The sequence below is a fragment of the Elaeis guineensis genome, chromosome 5, assembly GCF_000442705.2.
Source record: "Elaeis guineensis isolate ETL-2024a chromosome 5, EG11, whole genome shotgun sequence".
Taxonomy (NCBI): Eukaryota; Viridiplantae; Streptophyta; class Magnoliopsida; order Arecales; family Arecaceae; genus Elaeis; species Elaeis guineensis.
Genome location: NC_025997.2, coordinates 30,959,770 through 30,977,065, shown reverse-complemented (window position 1 = coordinate 30,977,065; position 17,296 = coordinate 30,959,770).

Sequence of the window (17,296 nt, the reverse complement as noted above, 5' to 3'; positions counted from 1 at the left end):
GTGACACTACTTGCACCTGAAAAAAGTTTGGCTTTCCACCGGTAACAAGTGTAATATATTAGAGGAGTCGTGCGCACATAACAAGTTTGATGTAGTACCTTGTAATCAAACAGATTCATTTGTCTTTCTAATTACTGGGATTTGTTGGGACAAGTCAATGAACCCCGACTTAAGTTAACCAACTCCAACTCCGACTCTACATTGATCGCATAAGTATGCTACGCCGACTCATAGTCGGTCAATCGACCGTCAGTCGGCTATTATCAAATAACAGACGATTTGAACAACTTCCGACCTATGATCGTCGGCATATCAGAACTACTTACTGATGGTTGCTCGGATCTTCTACGGATATATCAATATTATCGACATATAGTCGGCCTATCTGCTCAATATATCCTAACCGTTATGAACGGTTGTCAACTACGTGTCACAGTAATTAATGAGAATTAACGATCCACTAACTCCACAATTATGGTCCGATAATTTAGCGTCATAAAAAAAGAACTACGTGCTCTATGGTTACATCAGAATTATTTATAAAAAGAGGGTAAGGAACGTACCGCTAAGATACTTCTGAGTCAGAGCTCTGCTACTCTTGACATTCAAATCTACTGTTCACCAATTCTCTCTCTGACTTGAGCATTAGAGGGTCTCCGTCGGACACAACTCCGATCTATGAGGAGTTATTTTGCAGGTGCTCATCACCGGTGACAGGCGACAGAGAGTTGGCCGCAACAGATTGGCACGCCAGGTAGGGGGCAGTCTACAGTCAATTATATTGAAAACAAGAGCTCAGCACTCGACTGGATCGATGAGGCACTCTTCCCACCGAAAAGATGCTCCTCCCCCACCTCCAGTAGCAAGCTTAGTTCCTCGCATTTTGTGGTCACCATAGACGCTCAGAATGCTGCACTCATGTAGCAGATGAATATTTTGACGGAGGCAGTCAAAAGCCTCCAACAACAACAAACTCAGTAGTAGCAGCAGCCGTCAGTGAGTAATCGGTGGCATAGTCAGTGCCATCCAGGCACAGTCATCGTCCTCCACGGCGATCACCTTCCTCCTCTCCGGAGCGACCGTCTCGGCATTTCTATCGAGACGAACAACCACGCTCTCGGAACTCTCACCGTGCCACCCACCATTCGCAGCGTTCTTTCTTCTCGTGCATATTGTATTAGGAAGGAGAAATGGCCACGGACACCTTCTGTCTCTCCTTCGAACTCATTAGGGGGTTCTACCTCCGGAGTTTCTCAGCAGCGGCAGCTGGATGTCTATGAACTCAAATTTAGAAAATTGATCATCACTAGTCCAACTTCAGGTGGAGGTCAGAAGTCTTTCAACGACTACAACTTCCACACTGTCCAGCCTCTCTCTTGGCGCATCCTCGATGAACCAATTCCTTCTCGGTTCAAGATGCTGCAAGTGGAGTTATATGACGGCTCCACTGCCTCGTCGACCACTTGGAGAGCTATAAAGATTTCATGATGATCCAAGGGGCAACTGATTCCTCTTATGCATTGGCTTCCCGACAACTCTTTGGAAAGTTGCTCGAGCCTGGTACTCTGGGCTCTAGTCGGAAAGCATCAATTCTTTCGAGCCGCTCGAACATTCTTTCGTTGCCTACTTCAGCACAAGTCGAAGGCCGTCACGAACATCCGACAGTCTCTTCTCTATCAAGCAAGATGAGACAGAGACACTAAGAGACTTCGTGGCCGCTTCAACACGGCCACACTTGAGGTCAGAGACCTCAATAAAGATATGGCTATATCAGCCATGAAAAGGAGTTAAGAGGATCCATATTTACTTACTCTCTTGACAAAACTCTCTCTCGGACCTATGCTGAACTTCTAGAGTGTGCGTACAAGTACATTTGCGCGGATGAAGCTACTTTTGACTGATGCCAAATAAGTGAAAAAGTTCAGAAGAAGAAATAAAAAAAAATGAAGCTTTGATCGAATCAAGCAGACCGACTGTCAATAAACGAGCTTCAACCCGATGACAGAGTCCAAACCGAACTACGGTAGGTATGACTCCTACACTCCTCTCTTGCTCTCCATGAGTAGATTCTTATGGAGATCGAAGAAGTAGAATACCTACGGCACCCCCACTGATAAAGGCACCCTCGAGGAACCGTGATCGAGGAAGTACTGTCAGTTCCATCGTGATCACGATCATGATACCGAACAATGCATCCAGTTCAAGGACAAGATAGAGGCTCTGATTCGATGAGACTATCTCAAAAGTACCGAAAGGATCAACCGACTCAACCTTCTGCCGACCGACGACCTCAGCCGCAAACTGAGGAGGCTATCAATAATCAGCCGACTGCAGGGGTGATCAATATGATCTTTGGGCGACCGAACTGGGGGACAACTTCTGAAGAAGAGTCGGCGAAGAGGCAACGACTCAATAATGTAATAACTTTTTCGAAAGAAGATGTTCAAAAAATTCAAACTCCCTATGATGATGCTGTTGTTGTTTCGACAACAATAGCTAATTATGATATAAAAAATTTTTGTAGATAATGAAAATTCGACTGATGTTCTTTTTTATTTGATTTTTTTTCAAATGGACTATCGACTGATCGACTCAGAAGAGTCTCGATGCCATTAGTCGTTTTACTGGAGATGCTGTCACTGTAGGAGAAATCTCTCTTCCCTTAACTGCGGGAACTGAACCACAGTAGAGCACTGTTCTTGTGACATTCACAGTTGTCTGAGTTTTTTTAGCTTATAATGCCATACTCAGATGACCTAGTCTTAATACATTGAGAGCAGTGGTCTCGACATACCATCTAGTAGTTCGATTTTTGACAAAGAATAAGTCGAAAAAATGCATGGAGACCAACAGCTAGTCCGACGCTGCTTCTTAGTCTCCACACAAAATAATAAATCTGAAGACTCTCTATACATCGATAAGTTGGACCAAAGAGAGAATCAGGAGGGATGAATTGGCTGAACAACTAATTTTATCCCATTAAAAAAGAAGATTCTGAGAAGACGGTCCAAATTGGATCGCAGTTGTCTGATCCGGAGCAACAGTAATTAATAAATCTACTGAAAGCAAATATCGATATTTTCACTTGATCGGCCACCGACATATTTCTTCGGAAGTAATAACTCACCGACTCAACATTAATCCATATGTCAAACCAGTGAGACAGAAGAAACGACCTTTTACCTCCAAAAGACAGAAGGTTATTGTCGAAGAGGTTGACAAGCTCCTCGTGGCAAGCTTCATTAGAGAAGCTAATTATCCCGATTGGCTCGCCAACATAGTGATGGTGAGAAAGGCCAATAAAAAATGAAGAATTTACATCGATTATATAGATTTGAATGAAGCTTGTCCGAAGGACAGCTTTTCATTGCCAAAGATTGACCAATTGGTTGATGCGATTTCAGGCCACTGACTTTTAAGCTTTATGGATGCTTTCGTTGGATACAATCAAATTCGGATGGTGCCTGAAGATGAGGAGCATACAGCCTTCATAACCGACAAAGCATATACTGTTATAAAGTGATGTCTTTCGGTCTGAAAAATATCGAAGCCATCTACCAATGGCTTGTCAATAAGATCTTCTAGACACAGATCGGGTGCAACATGAAAGTATATGTGGACGACATACTGGTGAAGAGTCTCCAAACTTCACAGCATGTTCGAGACCTAGAAGAGGCCTTCAGCACACTTCGACAACATCAGATGATGTTGAACTCGACTAAGTGTACGTTCGGAGTGACTTCCAAAAAATTTTCAAATTTTTTGTATCACAATGAAGAATCGAGGCCAACTTCGAGAAGATAAAGGCTATCATCAACATGAAGCACCTCAGCTCGAAGAAAAAGATACAGCAACTCAATGGAAGAATCACCACACTCAGCCGATTTATATCAAGATCAGCAAAAAGATACTTCTCTTTCTTCATGACCTTGAGGCAATCAAATGACTTCATATGGTTGAACGAGTGCGACAGTCCTTCGAGGACTTGAAAAAATACTTGGCATCTCCACCTCTGCTTACAAAATCAAAGGTTGGAGAAACTTTATATCTTTACTTGATGACATTAATGGAGGCAGTGAGTTCGATGCTTGTCCAAGGGGATGAAAATTGGATTCAACGATCGATCTACTACAGCAGCAAGGTGCTTTACAATGCCGAAGTGAGGTATTCAAGAATGAGAAAATAATCTATGCTCTAATTATATCAATGCAATGGCTTCGTCCGTACTTTAGGCACATCCAATTGTGATCTTGACAGATCAGCCGTTGAAGGCGATCTTACATCAACCTGATATATCGAGTCGGATGATGAAGTGGACAGTAAAGCTTGACAAATTCGATATACAATACTGCCCACGACCGTCCATGAAGGCGTAAGTTTTGGCCAACTTCATAGTTGAATGTACAATATCCGACAATAAACCAGAGGATGAAGTTAATAATACAATAAAGTAGGCCACGACTCCCGAACCCGACCTAAAGTCAACTTAGATGCTGCATATCGATGGAGTATCTAATGCACAAGGTAGTGGAGCTGGTCTCATTCCTACAAATTTTGAAGGGATGGTTACTGAATACGCCCTCTGGTTCAACTTCAAAGCATCAAATAATCAAGTCGAATATGAAGCGCTCTTAATCAGCTTAAAAATTGCCAAAGAACTTGACATCGATGGTCTGAAGGTCTTCACCGACTTGCAATTGATTGCTGGACAGGTCAAGGATGAATTTGAAGCTAGAGACCCTATCATGATGAAGTATCTTCAGAAGGTGAAGGATCTTATATGAATCCTGAAGTACTTTGAGATCTTTCACATCCTAAGAACTGAAAATGTCTGAGCTGACACACTCTCGCGACTTACAACTACTTTTTTCAACTCGCTGGATCGGACATTCATCGAATGCCTTGAACAGTCAAGTATTGACAAAGTCGATGAAGTGTTACAATTCATTATTGAACCAAACTGGATGAATCCGATTATCCAGTACTTGATCAATGGGACTCTCCCTATAGATCCCTCAGAAGCTAAATGACTCCGATGGATGGCCTCTCAATATATTTTAATGAATGGTCATCTATACAAAAGATCATTCTTTCTTCTCTTACTAAAGTGTTTGGGACCAACAGATGTGGACTATGCACTTAGAGAAGTTCATGAAGGGATTTGTGAAAATTATTTGGGGGCAAATCTCTAGCCTATAAAGTTATGCGACAAGGATACTATTGGCCCACTATGAAGAAAGATGCAGTTAAGCTTGTCTGAAGGTGTGAACCATGTCAGAGATATGCAAATTTACAACACCAACTGACCAGTCGACTAACATCGATTATTGCACCATGGCCCTTCGCACAGTGGAAAATTGACATACTTAGTCCTTTCTCTCCGGCATCTGGTCAGAGAAAGTTTATAGTGGTTGCTATCGACTATTTCACCAAATGGGTAGAAGCTGAACCTTTGGCATAAATTACTAAAAGTAAGATGGAAGACTTCATTCAGAAATCAATCATATGTAGATTCAGTTTGCCACACACCATCATTACTGATAATGGTCAGTAATTCGACAATCAGAACTTCAAAAAGTTTGTGCAAAATTTTATATTATGCACAAACTCACATTAGTTGGCCATCCACAATCAAACGGAGAGGTAGAGGTAACCAACCGAATGATTCTGCATGGACTCAAAATCCGACTGAATGAAGCTAAAGACCTATGGATAGAAAAACTATATCCAATCTTATGGGCATATCGAACAACTCCTCACATACCGATGGGAGAATCGTTATTTAATTTAGCTTACGAAACAAAAGCAATGATCCTGCTCAGGATCGGATTGCCATCGACGAGGGTCGAGTAATATAGTGAGTTGAGCAATTTTGAATGTCAGAGAGCCGATCTAGATCTACTTTCAAAAGTCTGACAGCAAGCTCAAATTCGGATGGTTGTATATCGACAAAGGGTAGCTCAGTACTATAATGTAAGAGTCAAGTTGAAGGTCTTCTGACCAGGAGACTTGGTTCTAAAGAAAGAAGAAATCTCAAAACCTTTAGATCAAGAAAAGCTATCTCTAAATTGGAAAGGACCTTATAGAATAGCCGAAACACTCAGACCAGATGCACATAGGCTAGAAATTTTGAAGGATCAGCTATTCTTCGAACATGGAATGTTGACAATTTAAAGATGTATCATCAATAAAATTGCCCATGTATATATTGTTCAGAATGAAATACAGAATTTCAAAATCACGAGTCTCAGTCGACTATGAAATGATTTTGAACCGATAAATGAACGATCAATTTCTGTCAACCATCAATCATACGTCAGCTTTCACTGTAAAAATCGAACTACCGACTATATCTCGACACAGAATTTACCTCAATTTTTTACTGTAAACACCGACATCAATCACACTGGCATTCACTGTAAAAGCCATAATACCGACTATATCTCGATACCAAACATACTTCGATTTTTTACTGTAAAAGCCGATCATAGTCGAAAGACTATTATGCCGACTTAGTCCTAACTAAATAGAATATTATGCCAATATGATCAAGATCATATTAAAATTATACCGACTTGGGTATGATCAGTCGAAGGATATTCGGCTTACTACCGATTATCAAATGACTTGACATACAAACTCGACTAAATGTCAGATGCAGGGTATTTCGACTTATCCTAATTATTATAAGTATGTCAAAAGAACTATATGACTAACGGATGATTTTACAAGTCCTATCGAATATTTGGTTCGTCGATTGATGTTCGGTAGCTAAATAATTACTTTACATTGCAGACTAGCAAAACAAAGAGTCTGGACTTTAGAAAGAATTCTTTTCATTCATTGCAAAGAGGAGATTACAAAATTGGACTGAAGTCCGATTACAAGTGTTTGATTACAAAAAAAAAAATAAAAATACACCGATCAAGATTCGTCGCCATCCTTATCTCTTTGCCCCAATGTAGCATCGGAGACTTGGACAACTTCTGGCATGATCGGTGTTCCAACTTGGGTCGGCATGGCTTCTTCTTCTTTAGCAGTTCCATCTTCCGATCCCAGAGGGACGATGCTACTCAAGTCAAGGTTCAGATATAACTTCTCGATCGCATCTCGACCATCCTCATACCCAACACAATAGGAGGCAAATCCGCCTTCAAGGATCTCCTCCTTGAATTCTTCTGAATTCTTGAAGTTCTCGATCGCCCGGCTTAAGGCCTCCCTCATCGACTCTGCTTCCACCTTCGTCAACTTAGCATCGGCTCGTGCAGAAGATGACTCCTCTTTGGCCAGTGTTAACCTTTCTAGGCTGGTCCACATGTTTGCCTTCGAGTTCAGCAATACATCTGTCTCGTTCTCGTCGAAGTCGGTGGATGGAGTATTTTTTGCTCTTGACCCGCAACTCAAGAACCAAAATATTTTGACGAGCTGACTCAAGCTCAGCTCTAGAAGATTTCAGGTCATCAGTCAAATAGGAGACTTCTTGCCGAAACTTGGTCTCCCACTCAGCTGCCAACCTAAGCTGCTCGAGGACAGCCACCTTTTCAGCATCGACGGTCGCTACTTTATTCAACCATGTCTGACAGAAGTCGCCGAACTTCACATAGCCGGCTTCTAAGTCGAACATGTCGTGGACCAACTACAAACAGAAGGTGAGTTGGATTAGATCAAAAAAAAAAGAGAAAAAACTCATCCCGAGTATCATCGGATAAAAAGACGAGAACATCTCGACCACTGTCCTATTTCTTCGATTCTTTCGATCGGTTGGAAGAAGAGCAGCTTGGATGAGCCACCTGGCCAATGTCAGATTGGTCAAAGCTGACTCATCTTCGAGCACTCTAATGTCGAAGTAGACTGTGTGACCCTCCGACGCTACATCTTCTGCCGAAGTCACCGGAGTCTTTCTTCGGTCTTCTATCGGGGCCCCACATTCAAAAGTGAGGAGAAACTTGAACTTGATTGCACCCGAGAAACAACTCCTGCTGAAGGAGCAATTGGCGCAGCTGTCGGCTATTCAGGTTCGGCCATGGTTTCCACCTCGGCCCGAACCTCATTCGGTGGAGCTATTGATGGTGCCACGGCAGCTCCGTCTTCACTTGCCGCCCCTTCACTAGACGGCATGTTGGGAAGCACTGTCGACGCTGACAATGCTAGAACCGGTTCAGGATCTGATGCAGGTTGTACATCGAGTTCCTCTGCTGGCATAGAAGCGGAAGTGGAAGCCCGACCCTTCTTCGATGGTTGGGACGGTCCAGCCTCAGACGCTATCCTTTTCCTGACAGCGTGTTGATGAATGTTGGCACTCAACACTCACACCCTCAGCTGCATGACTGCGACCAAAATAACAAAAGTTAGTACGATTTAGAAACAAACAAAAAAAGAATAAAGTTAAAAGTGATCGACTATACTATACCTAAGTTGGTGATTGAACTGAGGCCGGCGTCGTAAAGAGCCTGTTCGATCATAAGCTCTCTCTGCGGTGGGACAATCATATCCTTCAGCCGATGGAAGTTTTTCTGATCGCCGACCTCCATCCGACTGTTATCATTGGGGTCAATTTTTGGATCACCCCAGCGAGAAGAGAAGCTCCAAGGAAGCGAGGAAGAGGTGAAAAAGAATTGGTTCTTCCATCTATGGATGGACGATAAAAGATCGATAATGAAAGAGAGGCCTTTTTGGAGGTTGAAAAATCACCAACCCTTGACCTTTGGATGAGGTCGGAGGACCAAAAAGGCACAGAAGAGGGAAGGATGAGGTTTGGTTGGTAGTAACTGACACAACAAAGTAAAACTGATCATTAGCCGGATCGAATTCAGTGCTAGCTGGACGAGACAAAGATCATAGTAGTCCAAAATATTCTGGACGAACTTTGAAATAGAAAATCAAAGACCCATCCTAAGGTCTTCAACATAAAAAGCCACCTAGCCCGAAGGAGGGGTATTCATCTGATCGTCGACACCAGGTGCGAAAAGTTGATATTTCTCCGGTTGCGATATTACTCTCGGAGCCGCTCAATGTTCGATTCCGAAAGTGAAGAAGCCTCTACTTCTGGGTCTGATGGAGAGTCATCAGTCAGATTCTTCGACCGACCATCACGAGAGGAAGAACCCCTAGCCATTGGAGAGAAGAAGACTAAAGAAGATGAAGGACTCAAGAAAGACAAGGACTTAACTTGAAATTCAAAGAGGAAGACGAGAAGAAAAGAAGGCTTCAGATGCTGGGATGATCCTCCGACAGAATTTCTGCAGCAAAGAAGACAAAATAAAAAGTAAAAGGTTGGCCGAAAGCGATCCTATATATATAGGATCCCTCAACGGCCAAGATCGAAGCAACCAAATCAGAGTCTCACCAGATGTTGACACGTGGTGACATCTGAGCCGACCATTGATCGAACTGTTCAACGCACCTGTTCTGATGAGTCATATCACTGTTATCTACGTGAACAGCTCCGACCCAATGACATTCGGACACGTGACAAAGATCTACTAGTTAAAATCATATGCCCGACACCAAATTATTTTTTCGAAACGACATCTGATACTGACATCCGATATCGAATCGTTCTATCAATATGATAGTCTAATGATGGTTCTATATCCACTGAAACGACAAAACAACCTACGTTCATATCTCGAAGAAACTAGCAGCCAAGTCAAGATTCGATATGACATGAGATGACTCCCTTCGTCCAATGTGACAAACCACGTAGTAATACACACGTCGAAGCACCTTGGATTTGAGAGTGTGGGGCAATTATTGGGGCAAGTTAATCGACCCTCGACTCAAGTTAACCAACTCCGACTTCGACTCTACATCGGTCGCACAAGCATCCTACGTCGACTCATAGTCGGTCAACCGACCGTCAGTCGGCTATTATCAAACAACAGACAACTTGAACAATTTTCGATCTATGATCGTCGGCATATCAAACTACTTACCGATGGTTGCTCGGACCTTCTACTGACATATCAGTATTACCGATATATAGTCAGCCTATCTGCTCAACATATCCTAACCGTTATGAACGATTGTCAACTACGTGTCACAGCAATCAGTGGGAATTAACGACCCACTAACTCCATAATTATGGTCCGATAATTTAGCACCATAAAAAGTGAGACCACGTACTTGATGGTTACATCAGAATTATCTATAAAAAGAGGATAAGAGAACAGCACCGGTAAGACATTTCCGAGCCAGAGCTTTGCTACTCTCGACATTCAAATCTGCTATTCATCAATTCTCTCTCTGACTTAAGCATCGGAGGGTCTCCGTCGGACATAACTCCGGTCTGTGAGGATATTGTTTTGCAGGTGCTCATCATCGGCGACAGACAACAGAGAGTTGGCCGCAATAGGACCAACATGCCGACAGTCTTACAAAATTTTCATCTGATGCTAGTATTGGCAAGGAGTATCTCTAATCCTTCAAGGGTTGAAATTGGGGGGCTATTTTTTTATTATCCAGTTCCTGCTTTGTTTTTCCTAATGCATCATTTTCGTTTTGTGAAAACGGTAAGGGACTAGCCTCACCCAAAAGATTTCATTAAGCGAATCATGGCACAAGAAGTGAGAACTTTTCCATCATAATTTTTATGAAAACCAATCTGGTCCAAACCTCTAATATTGAATCCAAATATCTAAGCACACCACCCCCAAATTCGGAATTCAAATTAAAATCAAGATCAAAATGATCCTCTTAAAAGACCATTAAAAACAAAAAATTCAAATTCAAAAGACACACCATTGGTAGATGCACCGAATTGTAGAGCCATCGAAACTTGCGAGGATTGCGAGAACTACTGACGATACAAGCACTAGCAACTAAGAACGATCTCTGTTTAATGAACAGGATGTTATCATGATAGGAGAGCTTCAGCGTTCCCCATCGAGACATCTTCCTAAGCCACGGATCTAAAGAAGAGAGAAACAGCATGGGATAACATTTGTAATGGGGAAACTACTGTCAACCTGAACCTGTTGCATGATGAGAAATCGACTTTGATATAAGAGAATCAGAATAGAATTCCACATGTATCAAGCAAACAGGTAATCTCTGCATGGAGCATATTTGCAGGTTCTAGCACCCTAATTGGAGGCAACATGCCCCATACACTCACATGTGTTATATTTTTCTTGTAAATGTATATTCCATAAAATAAAACAAAGTGATCACCCAATAAAAGATATTCTATGTAGCAATTGAATAATGTGTATGTGAAAACAAGTAACTTGTGCAATACAAATACTGTAGCTCTCCATACAGGATCCCAAGAATCAAGAACCGGCTTTAACATTGTTGCCGCATACATGGCTTGTGTTGCGGCCAATCGCCTCGTCGTCCGATCGTCGGGGAACGAGCACCTGCAAAAATGAGAAGTCCACACTGACCGGAGGCGGCTCCGGCGGGGACCCTCCGACGGTCAAGTCAGAGAGGTGACTGGGCAACAGTGAAATGAAGACAGAGAGCTCGATCGAGAGAGAGAGGGAGAGGGAGGAGCAAGCCTGTGGTTTCGAAGACGAGAATGGAGAGAGATCCCTTGTACTGTTGCCTTCCCCGGTTTATATAGTGGAGCACGGTATGGCGCCATCATTAATGACGCAGACAAGTGAGGAATTGTCAACTCACTGTAGACTGTCAGAGTCGCCGTGAAAGTGTCATGTCGCCGTGGGGCTGTCAAATCACCAGGGTTGACAATGCCCTCAGTAGGACGATGCCTCCAGATGGCCGTGCCGCATGTTGCTGTCAGAACTGACAAGGTCTGGTGGCTGTACGGCGATTGGAGGAGTCGACCGACCCTAAGTCGGTGGCCAGCTGAGTGGCGTCGGGCTCCTCCGTTGGTCGGCGAGTTTTACGTGAGTCGGCCATCAGACCTCCGGGTTCAGTCGGTCGGGAAAGGTGCGCCCGACATATCTTCAGTCGGTCGTAAGCCGATGATGGGCCGGTGATGGCGTCAGTCGGTCGGTCCGACTGTCAATTGGTCGGTCGGTCCTCCGGCCGTAAGTCGGTCAGTCGATCCTCCGACCGTAAGTCGGTCGGTCGGTCCTCCGGCCATCGGTCGGTCGGTCGGTGGGTATTCCCCAACAGTTGCCCCCCTCCACTCTTGAGTCGGATGGTGAGCTGGCGGATGCTTTTATTCGGGCAGCAATCCTGGGAGACTAGGAGTGGGTTTGTCGCATGCACAGATCCGACCGTACCGTCGGTTGATCCGATGTCAGGCGCCTCATGAATGCCAAGCGATTTGGGCGTCTAGTCGGTGTCAGATGTCATGTCGGCGTCAGGTGTCAGACGTCGCATCTTGTCGTCGTCAGACGTTACGTCGGTGTCAGGATATCGGGCACCGGACGATACGGTGTCAGACGACCGGATATCCGGCGCCGATCGTGGGAGCGCAGGGCGCTGTCAGGCGTCTCATCGGGAACACGAATCGGTGCGGGCGCATAAATGCGGAACCGCGTCCCCGCGTGCCGCGTGTCGAAGGTGGTTGGCCGGCGCCCTCCGCATTTAATATGGGCGGTGCGGCCGTCCCGGGACGGGGCGCGCCGAATTCTCAGGCCACCCGGAGGTCGCCACGTGTCGAGCATCCACGGAGCTTCGATCGGTGCGGAGCCATCTTGGCCGTTGGACGGGCCTATATATATAGGACCTCTCGGACCCAAGACCCCACCGTTGCCATTTTGCTGCCGAAACTCTGTCCGGGCGGTTTCTCAGTCGTCGCGGGCAGAGCTTTCTTGCTTCCAGCGGAGTTTCTCCGGTTCGTGGTCCCTCTTTCGTCCTCCTCTTCTTCTTCGCCCCTTCTTCTTTCTTATTCGGTTCCGGTACAATGGCCAGGAATCCGACTCAGGGAGCTCGGTCGGGGAATCCGACTGACGACTCTCGGTCGACTCCGGAAGTTGAGGTTTCCTCACTTTCGGGGTCGAATGTTGATCGGCTTCGGGAGCAGTATTGCATCCCGGAGCAGTTTTAACTGTCCGCCCCAGGGGCCGGCGGTCGGGTTAACAGCCCTCCGCCTGGCGAACTGGCACTGTACGTCGAGGACCTTCGCGCGGGTCTTCGGCTCCCGATTCCGGAGTTCGTCCGGAATCTTCTGAACTATTACGGACTCTGTCCGGCGCAACTAGCGCCGAACTCTGTCCGTCTCATAATCAGTTTTGCGTTGTTGTGTCAGCTCTTGCTGACCAACCCTCGCATTTCTCTCTTTCGGGCCTTCTTTGTGCTCCGACCCCACCCTAAAGCCCGAGGGTGGTGGCTCTTCAACCCCGGAAGGGCCTTTCCTTTATCACCGGTCTTCCATCGTCCATCCATGGGTGGAAGAACCAATTCTTCTTTATTTCTTCTCCATCTTCTTGGGGCTTTCCTTCTCACTGGGGCGTGCCCCGAACCGAAGCCAATGACAACAGCCGGGTGGAAGCGGACGATCGGGAAGACTTCCACCGACTGAAAGATATGTCGGTCCCGAAGCAGAGGGAGCTTGTTACCGAACAAGCTCTCTATGATGCCGGCTTAAGCTTGGTCCCCCGACTAGGTATCATCCGATCCCCCGGTCTCCTTTTCATCCGGCCCTTAGCCCGGTTCTTTAGTTAACATCTTTGTTGGTATCGCAGGGACACCTCCAAGAATACGGCCGACAGACGCGGAGATTCGGCAATTCGCGACAAGGAAGAGGCCAGCATCGGGGGCCGGACCTTCGCGCCCGCCGAAGAAGCCTGCTCCAGCGGCGCCGATCGTCGAAGCGTCGGTGACCGATCAGTCAGAGCCCGTCATCGCGCTCGCGGCTCCGGCGGCGCGTACGGAGGAGAGGCCGGTGGGAGAGGCGGCGAAGGACGTCGGCGGCATCACCGGAGGCGGTGGAGCCGGATGTCGTTCGGGAAACCGAACATCATCCCGGTGTCCGTGGCCGCAGCGGGGGTGCTGGTTCTACTTCGAGCATCCCCTCGCTGCCGGTTCCGTCGGTCGGGGCAGCCGATCGAGGGAAGCCCCGATGGACCCCGCGGACGAAACAAGGTCGGGGAGCCGTCTGTGCCGCCCAGCGCACAGTTCCCCGAAGGAGCGTCGGCGTTGGCCGACCACAACCTGGCGAGGAGGTTGTGCCAAGGGATCCTTCTTCCGGCCGACGTGGAGTCGCTGAGATCTCGGCAGGTAACTGAGATGCTGTCCAAGTTCTACCCGACGATGGTCGAGGTAAGCTTTGCATCACCTTCTCTTTTCCTTAGAGATTTTTCTCATTATGTGATCCTGACGAAGCATTTGCAACGGCAGCTAATCTACACAATGTCGGAACTGGAGGCCAGATACCGGAGGTTCGGTAACGTCCGGGCCGCTTATAAGGAGAGGTCGGCGGCAGTCGAAGCCGAGAAGGCAATGTTGGTCGACCATCTTCAGCAGTCGGCCGACCGGGAGGCCAAGTTAGTAGACGAGGTCTCCCGGCTTGGGTCCGAGCTTAGGTCGGCCAAGAAGGAGGCCAGACATAAGGGTCGGGCCGTGCGTCGTCTTCGGCACGAACGGGACGGCGTTGCCGCCGAACTCCAAGGCGAGCGCGAGCAGCTCCGGGTGAGCCTGGAGAAGCTCGCCAAGGCTGAGGAGGAGCTTTCGATCGCCCAAGCTGATGCCGACATAGCAAAGGTGGAGGCAGAGTCGGCGAGGGAGTCGCTCGGCCGGGCGGAGGAAGAGGCAAGGTCGGCTAAGGAGTCGGCCGACCGGGCGGTTGAAGACTTCCGGGCCTCGACCAGTATCGGGAGGAGATGCTCGAGTCGGGTTTCGCCTCGTACCGAGTAGGGTACGAGGACGGTCGAGAGGCAGTTCGGGCCTTGTACCCGGAGCTGGACCTCAGCAGCATCATCCCACCGGGGGCTGAGGAGGAAGCCACCGAGGAGATGGCCGACCAGCCGTCAGGAGGCGCAGTTGCTGCGGAGGAAGCCGTCCCGGAGGAAGCGGCGCCGACTGCCAGTCCCCCGCCGACCGAAGGACCAGCTCCAGCCGTCGACCCAGCTCTGATCGTGGCCGACACACCAGTCATCCCCGATCTTCCATCGGTCGAGGAGATCGACTCAGACGGGTGATCGGGCCTTGCCGATTTTCCTTTGCTTTTTCTATTTTTTGAAATACATGTAATCGGGCTTCGACCCGACTTTGTACACTTTGAATGAAAACTTTAAATGAAGACTTCTTCCGCTTTCCCCTTGTCTACTTCTTTCAGATGTATGATGAATGTCTTAATGAGTCACTAACTTGTGTCAGTCGCTAACTCACATAAGTCAGTAGGACGTTCGGCAAATCGTGCCGCTACCAAGGTGGGTAAGTCCGACTTTGGATCGGCTTCTGATAGTCGAGCTCGTCAGTCGGGCGCGTCTTGTTGAGTCGGGAGCCGATCGAACCTTGCAAAGGTTCGGTAGTCGGGCTTCCGCTGACGCGTTCAGTCGAACGTCGTCCGACGCATTGTCGGGGGAACGACAACAAGTCGGATCCCGATGTTCTTGTGTCGGGTATTCATTCTGTGTCTTTCGATATACGGTGGCAAGCCGAATATCGTCCGACCGGCCGTGGCTCGTCGGCAAGTCGTGGATGCGACTAAGGTCGCGTTGTGCGATAGACGGTGGTAAGCCGAATATCCTCGACCGGCCGTAGCCTGGTCGGAAGTCGCGACGTCAGTCGCGTAGGCTTTTCGCCTCTCTTTGTCGGGGCCCGATCGGCTTGTTAGCCGATGGTTTGGCCCAAAAGTTCGACCGTAGAAGGAGTGTCAACTCCCATCAATGTAGACGCGTCGGTCCTCTTAAGAGTCCGATGTGTCATCGAAGGTCGAAGGGTGTAACTCCCGTCCATAAGGGTGCATCGGTCCTTGTAAGGGTCCGATGTATCGTCGATCGTCGAAGGAGTGTCAACTCCCGTCCATAAGGGTGCATCGGTCCTGGTAAGGTCCGATGTATCGTTGATAAGGTCGCCGTTCCAGGCGGACACTAAGTCCATGTCGGCTATGTCGGGGCTTGACCTTGGTGGCACCGATCATTAGTCGAAGAGTTAAAACTCTGAGATTCCAAATCGAATTTGTATTCCGGCTATCGAATTACAAAGTTCATGGATAGTACAACTTCAAGTTGTTGGCATTCCAAGTTCGGGGAATGGGTTTCCCTCAAGGGTCTCCAGTCGGTAGGCTCTCGGACCATAAGTGTCTGCTACCTTGTAGGGCCCTTCCCAATTTGGAGCCAACTTCCCTTGGTCCAGGGGCTTCGATACTTCTGCCTTCCTAAGACCAAGTCGCCAGTCCTGAAGAGCTTCGGTCTGACCTTGGCGTTGTAATACCGAGACCCTCTGTCGGTACGAAGCCATGCGAATTTGAGCCTCGTCTCGTAGTTCGGAGAGGAGGTCTAGGTCGGCCCTCCGACTCTCGGAGTTGCCCGGCTCTTGATACCGCTCGACTTGAAGATGGCAGTCCAATCTCGAGCGGGATCATGGCCTCCGTTCCATAGGCCAAACTGAAAGGCAACTCCCCGGTCGGAACGCGGGGTCGTTCGGTAAGCCCACAGAACGGAGCCTAGCTCGTCGACCCAGAGGCCTTTGGCTTCGTTTAGTCGGGTCTTGAGTCCGTGGAGCAAGGTTCGGTTGGTCACCTCGACCTCGCCGTTGGACTGGGGTGCCCGACTGAAGTCAGTCGGTGCCTGATATGGAACCTGGCGCAGAAGTCTCTGAAGTCCTGGTTGTCGAATTGCCGTCTGTTGTCGTGATGATCGTATGCGGCAACCCGAACCTGAAGATGATGGACTTTTGGATGAAGTCCTCCATCTTCCGCTCGGTGATTTGCGTCAATGGTTCGGCCTCCACCCATTTGGTAAAATAGTCGATGGCGACGACTATGAACTTCCTCTGACCCGACGCTAGTGGAAAAGGACCGAGAATATCGACCCCCCACTGGGCGAAGGGCCATGGAGCGACAATAGGAGCAATTTGACTGGCCGGTTGGTGCTGAATTGGCGTACTTTTGACATGGTTCGCACCTCCGGACCAACTCGACCGCGTCCTTCTTCATGGTAGGCCAGTATAACCTGTCGCAGGACTTGTAGGCCAGGGACTTGCCCCCCAAGTGGTTCCCGCAAATTCCTTCGTGAACCTCTCGGAGAGCGTAGTCGGCGTCGGTCGGTCCCAAGCACCTAAGCAAGGGAAGGGAGAACGACCTCTTGTAGAGTCGGCCATCCATGATGACATATTGAGAGCCGACCATCGGAGTCGCTTGGCCTCCGCAGGATCTTCGGGGCTGATCCCGTCGGTCAGATACCGAACGATCGGGTCATCCAACTTGGTTCGGATG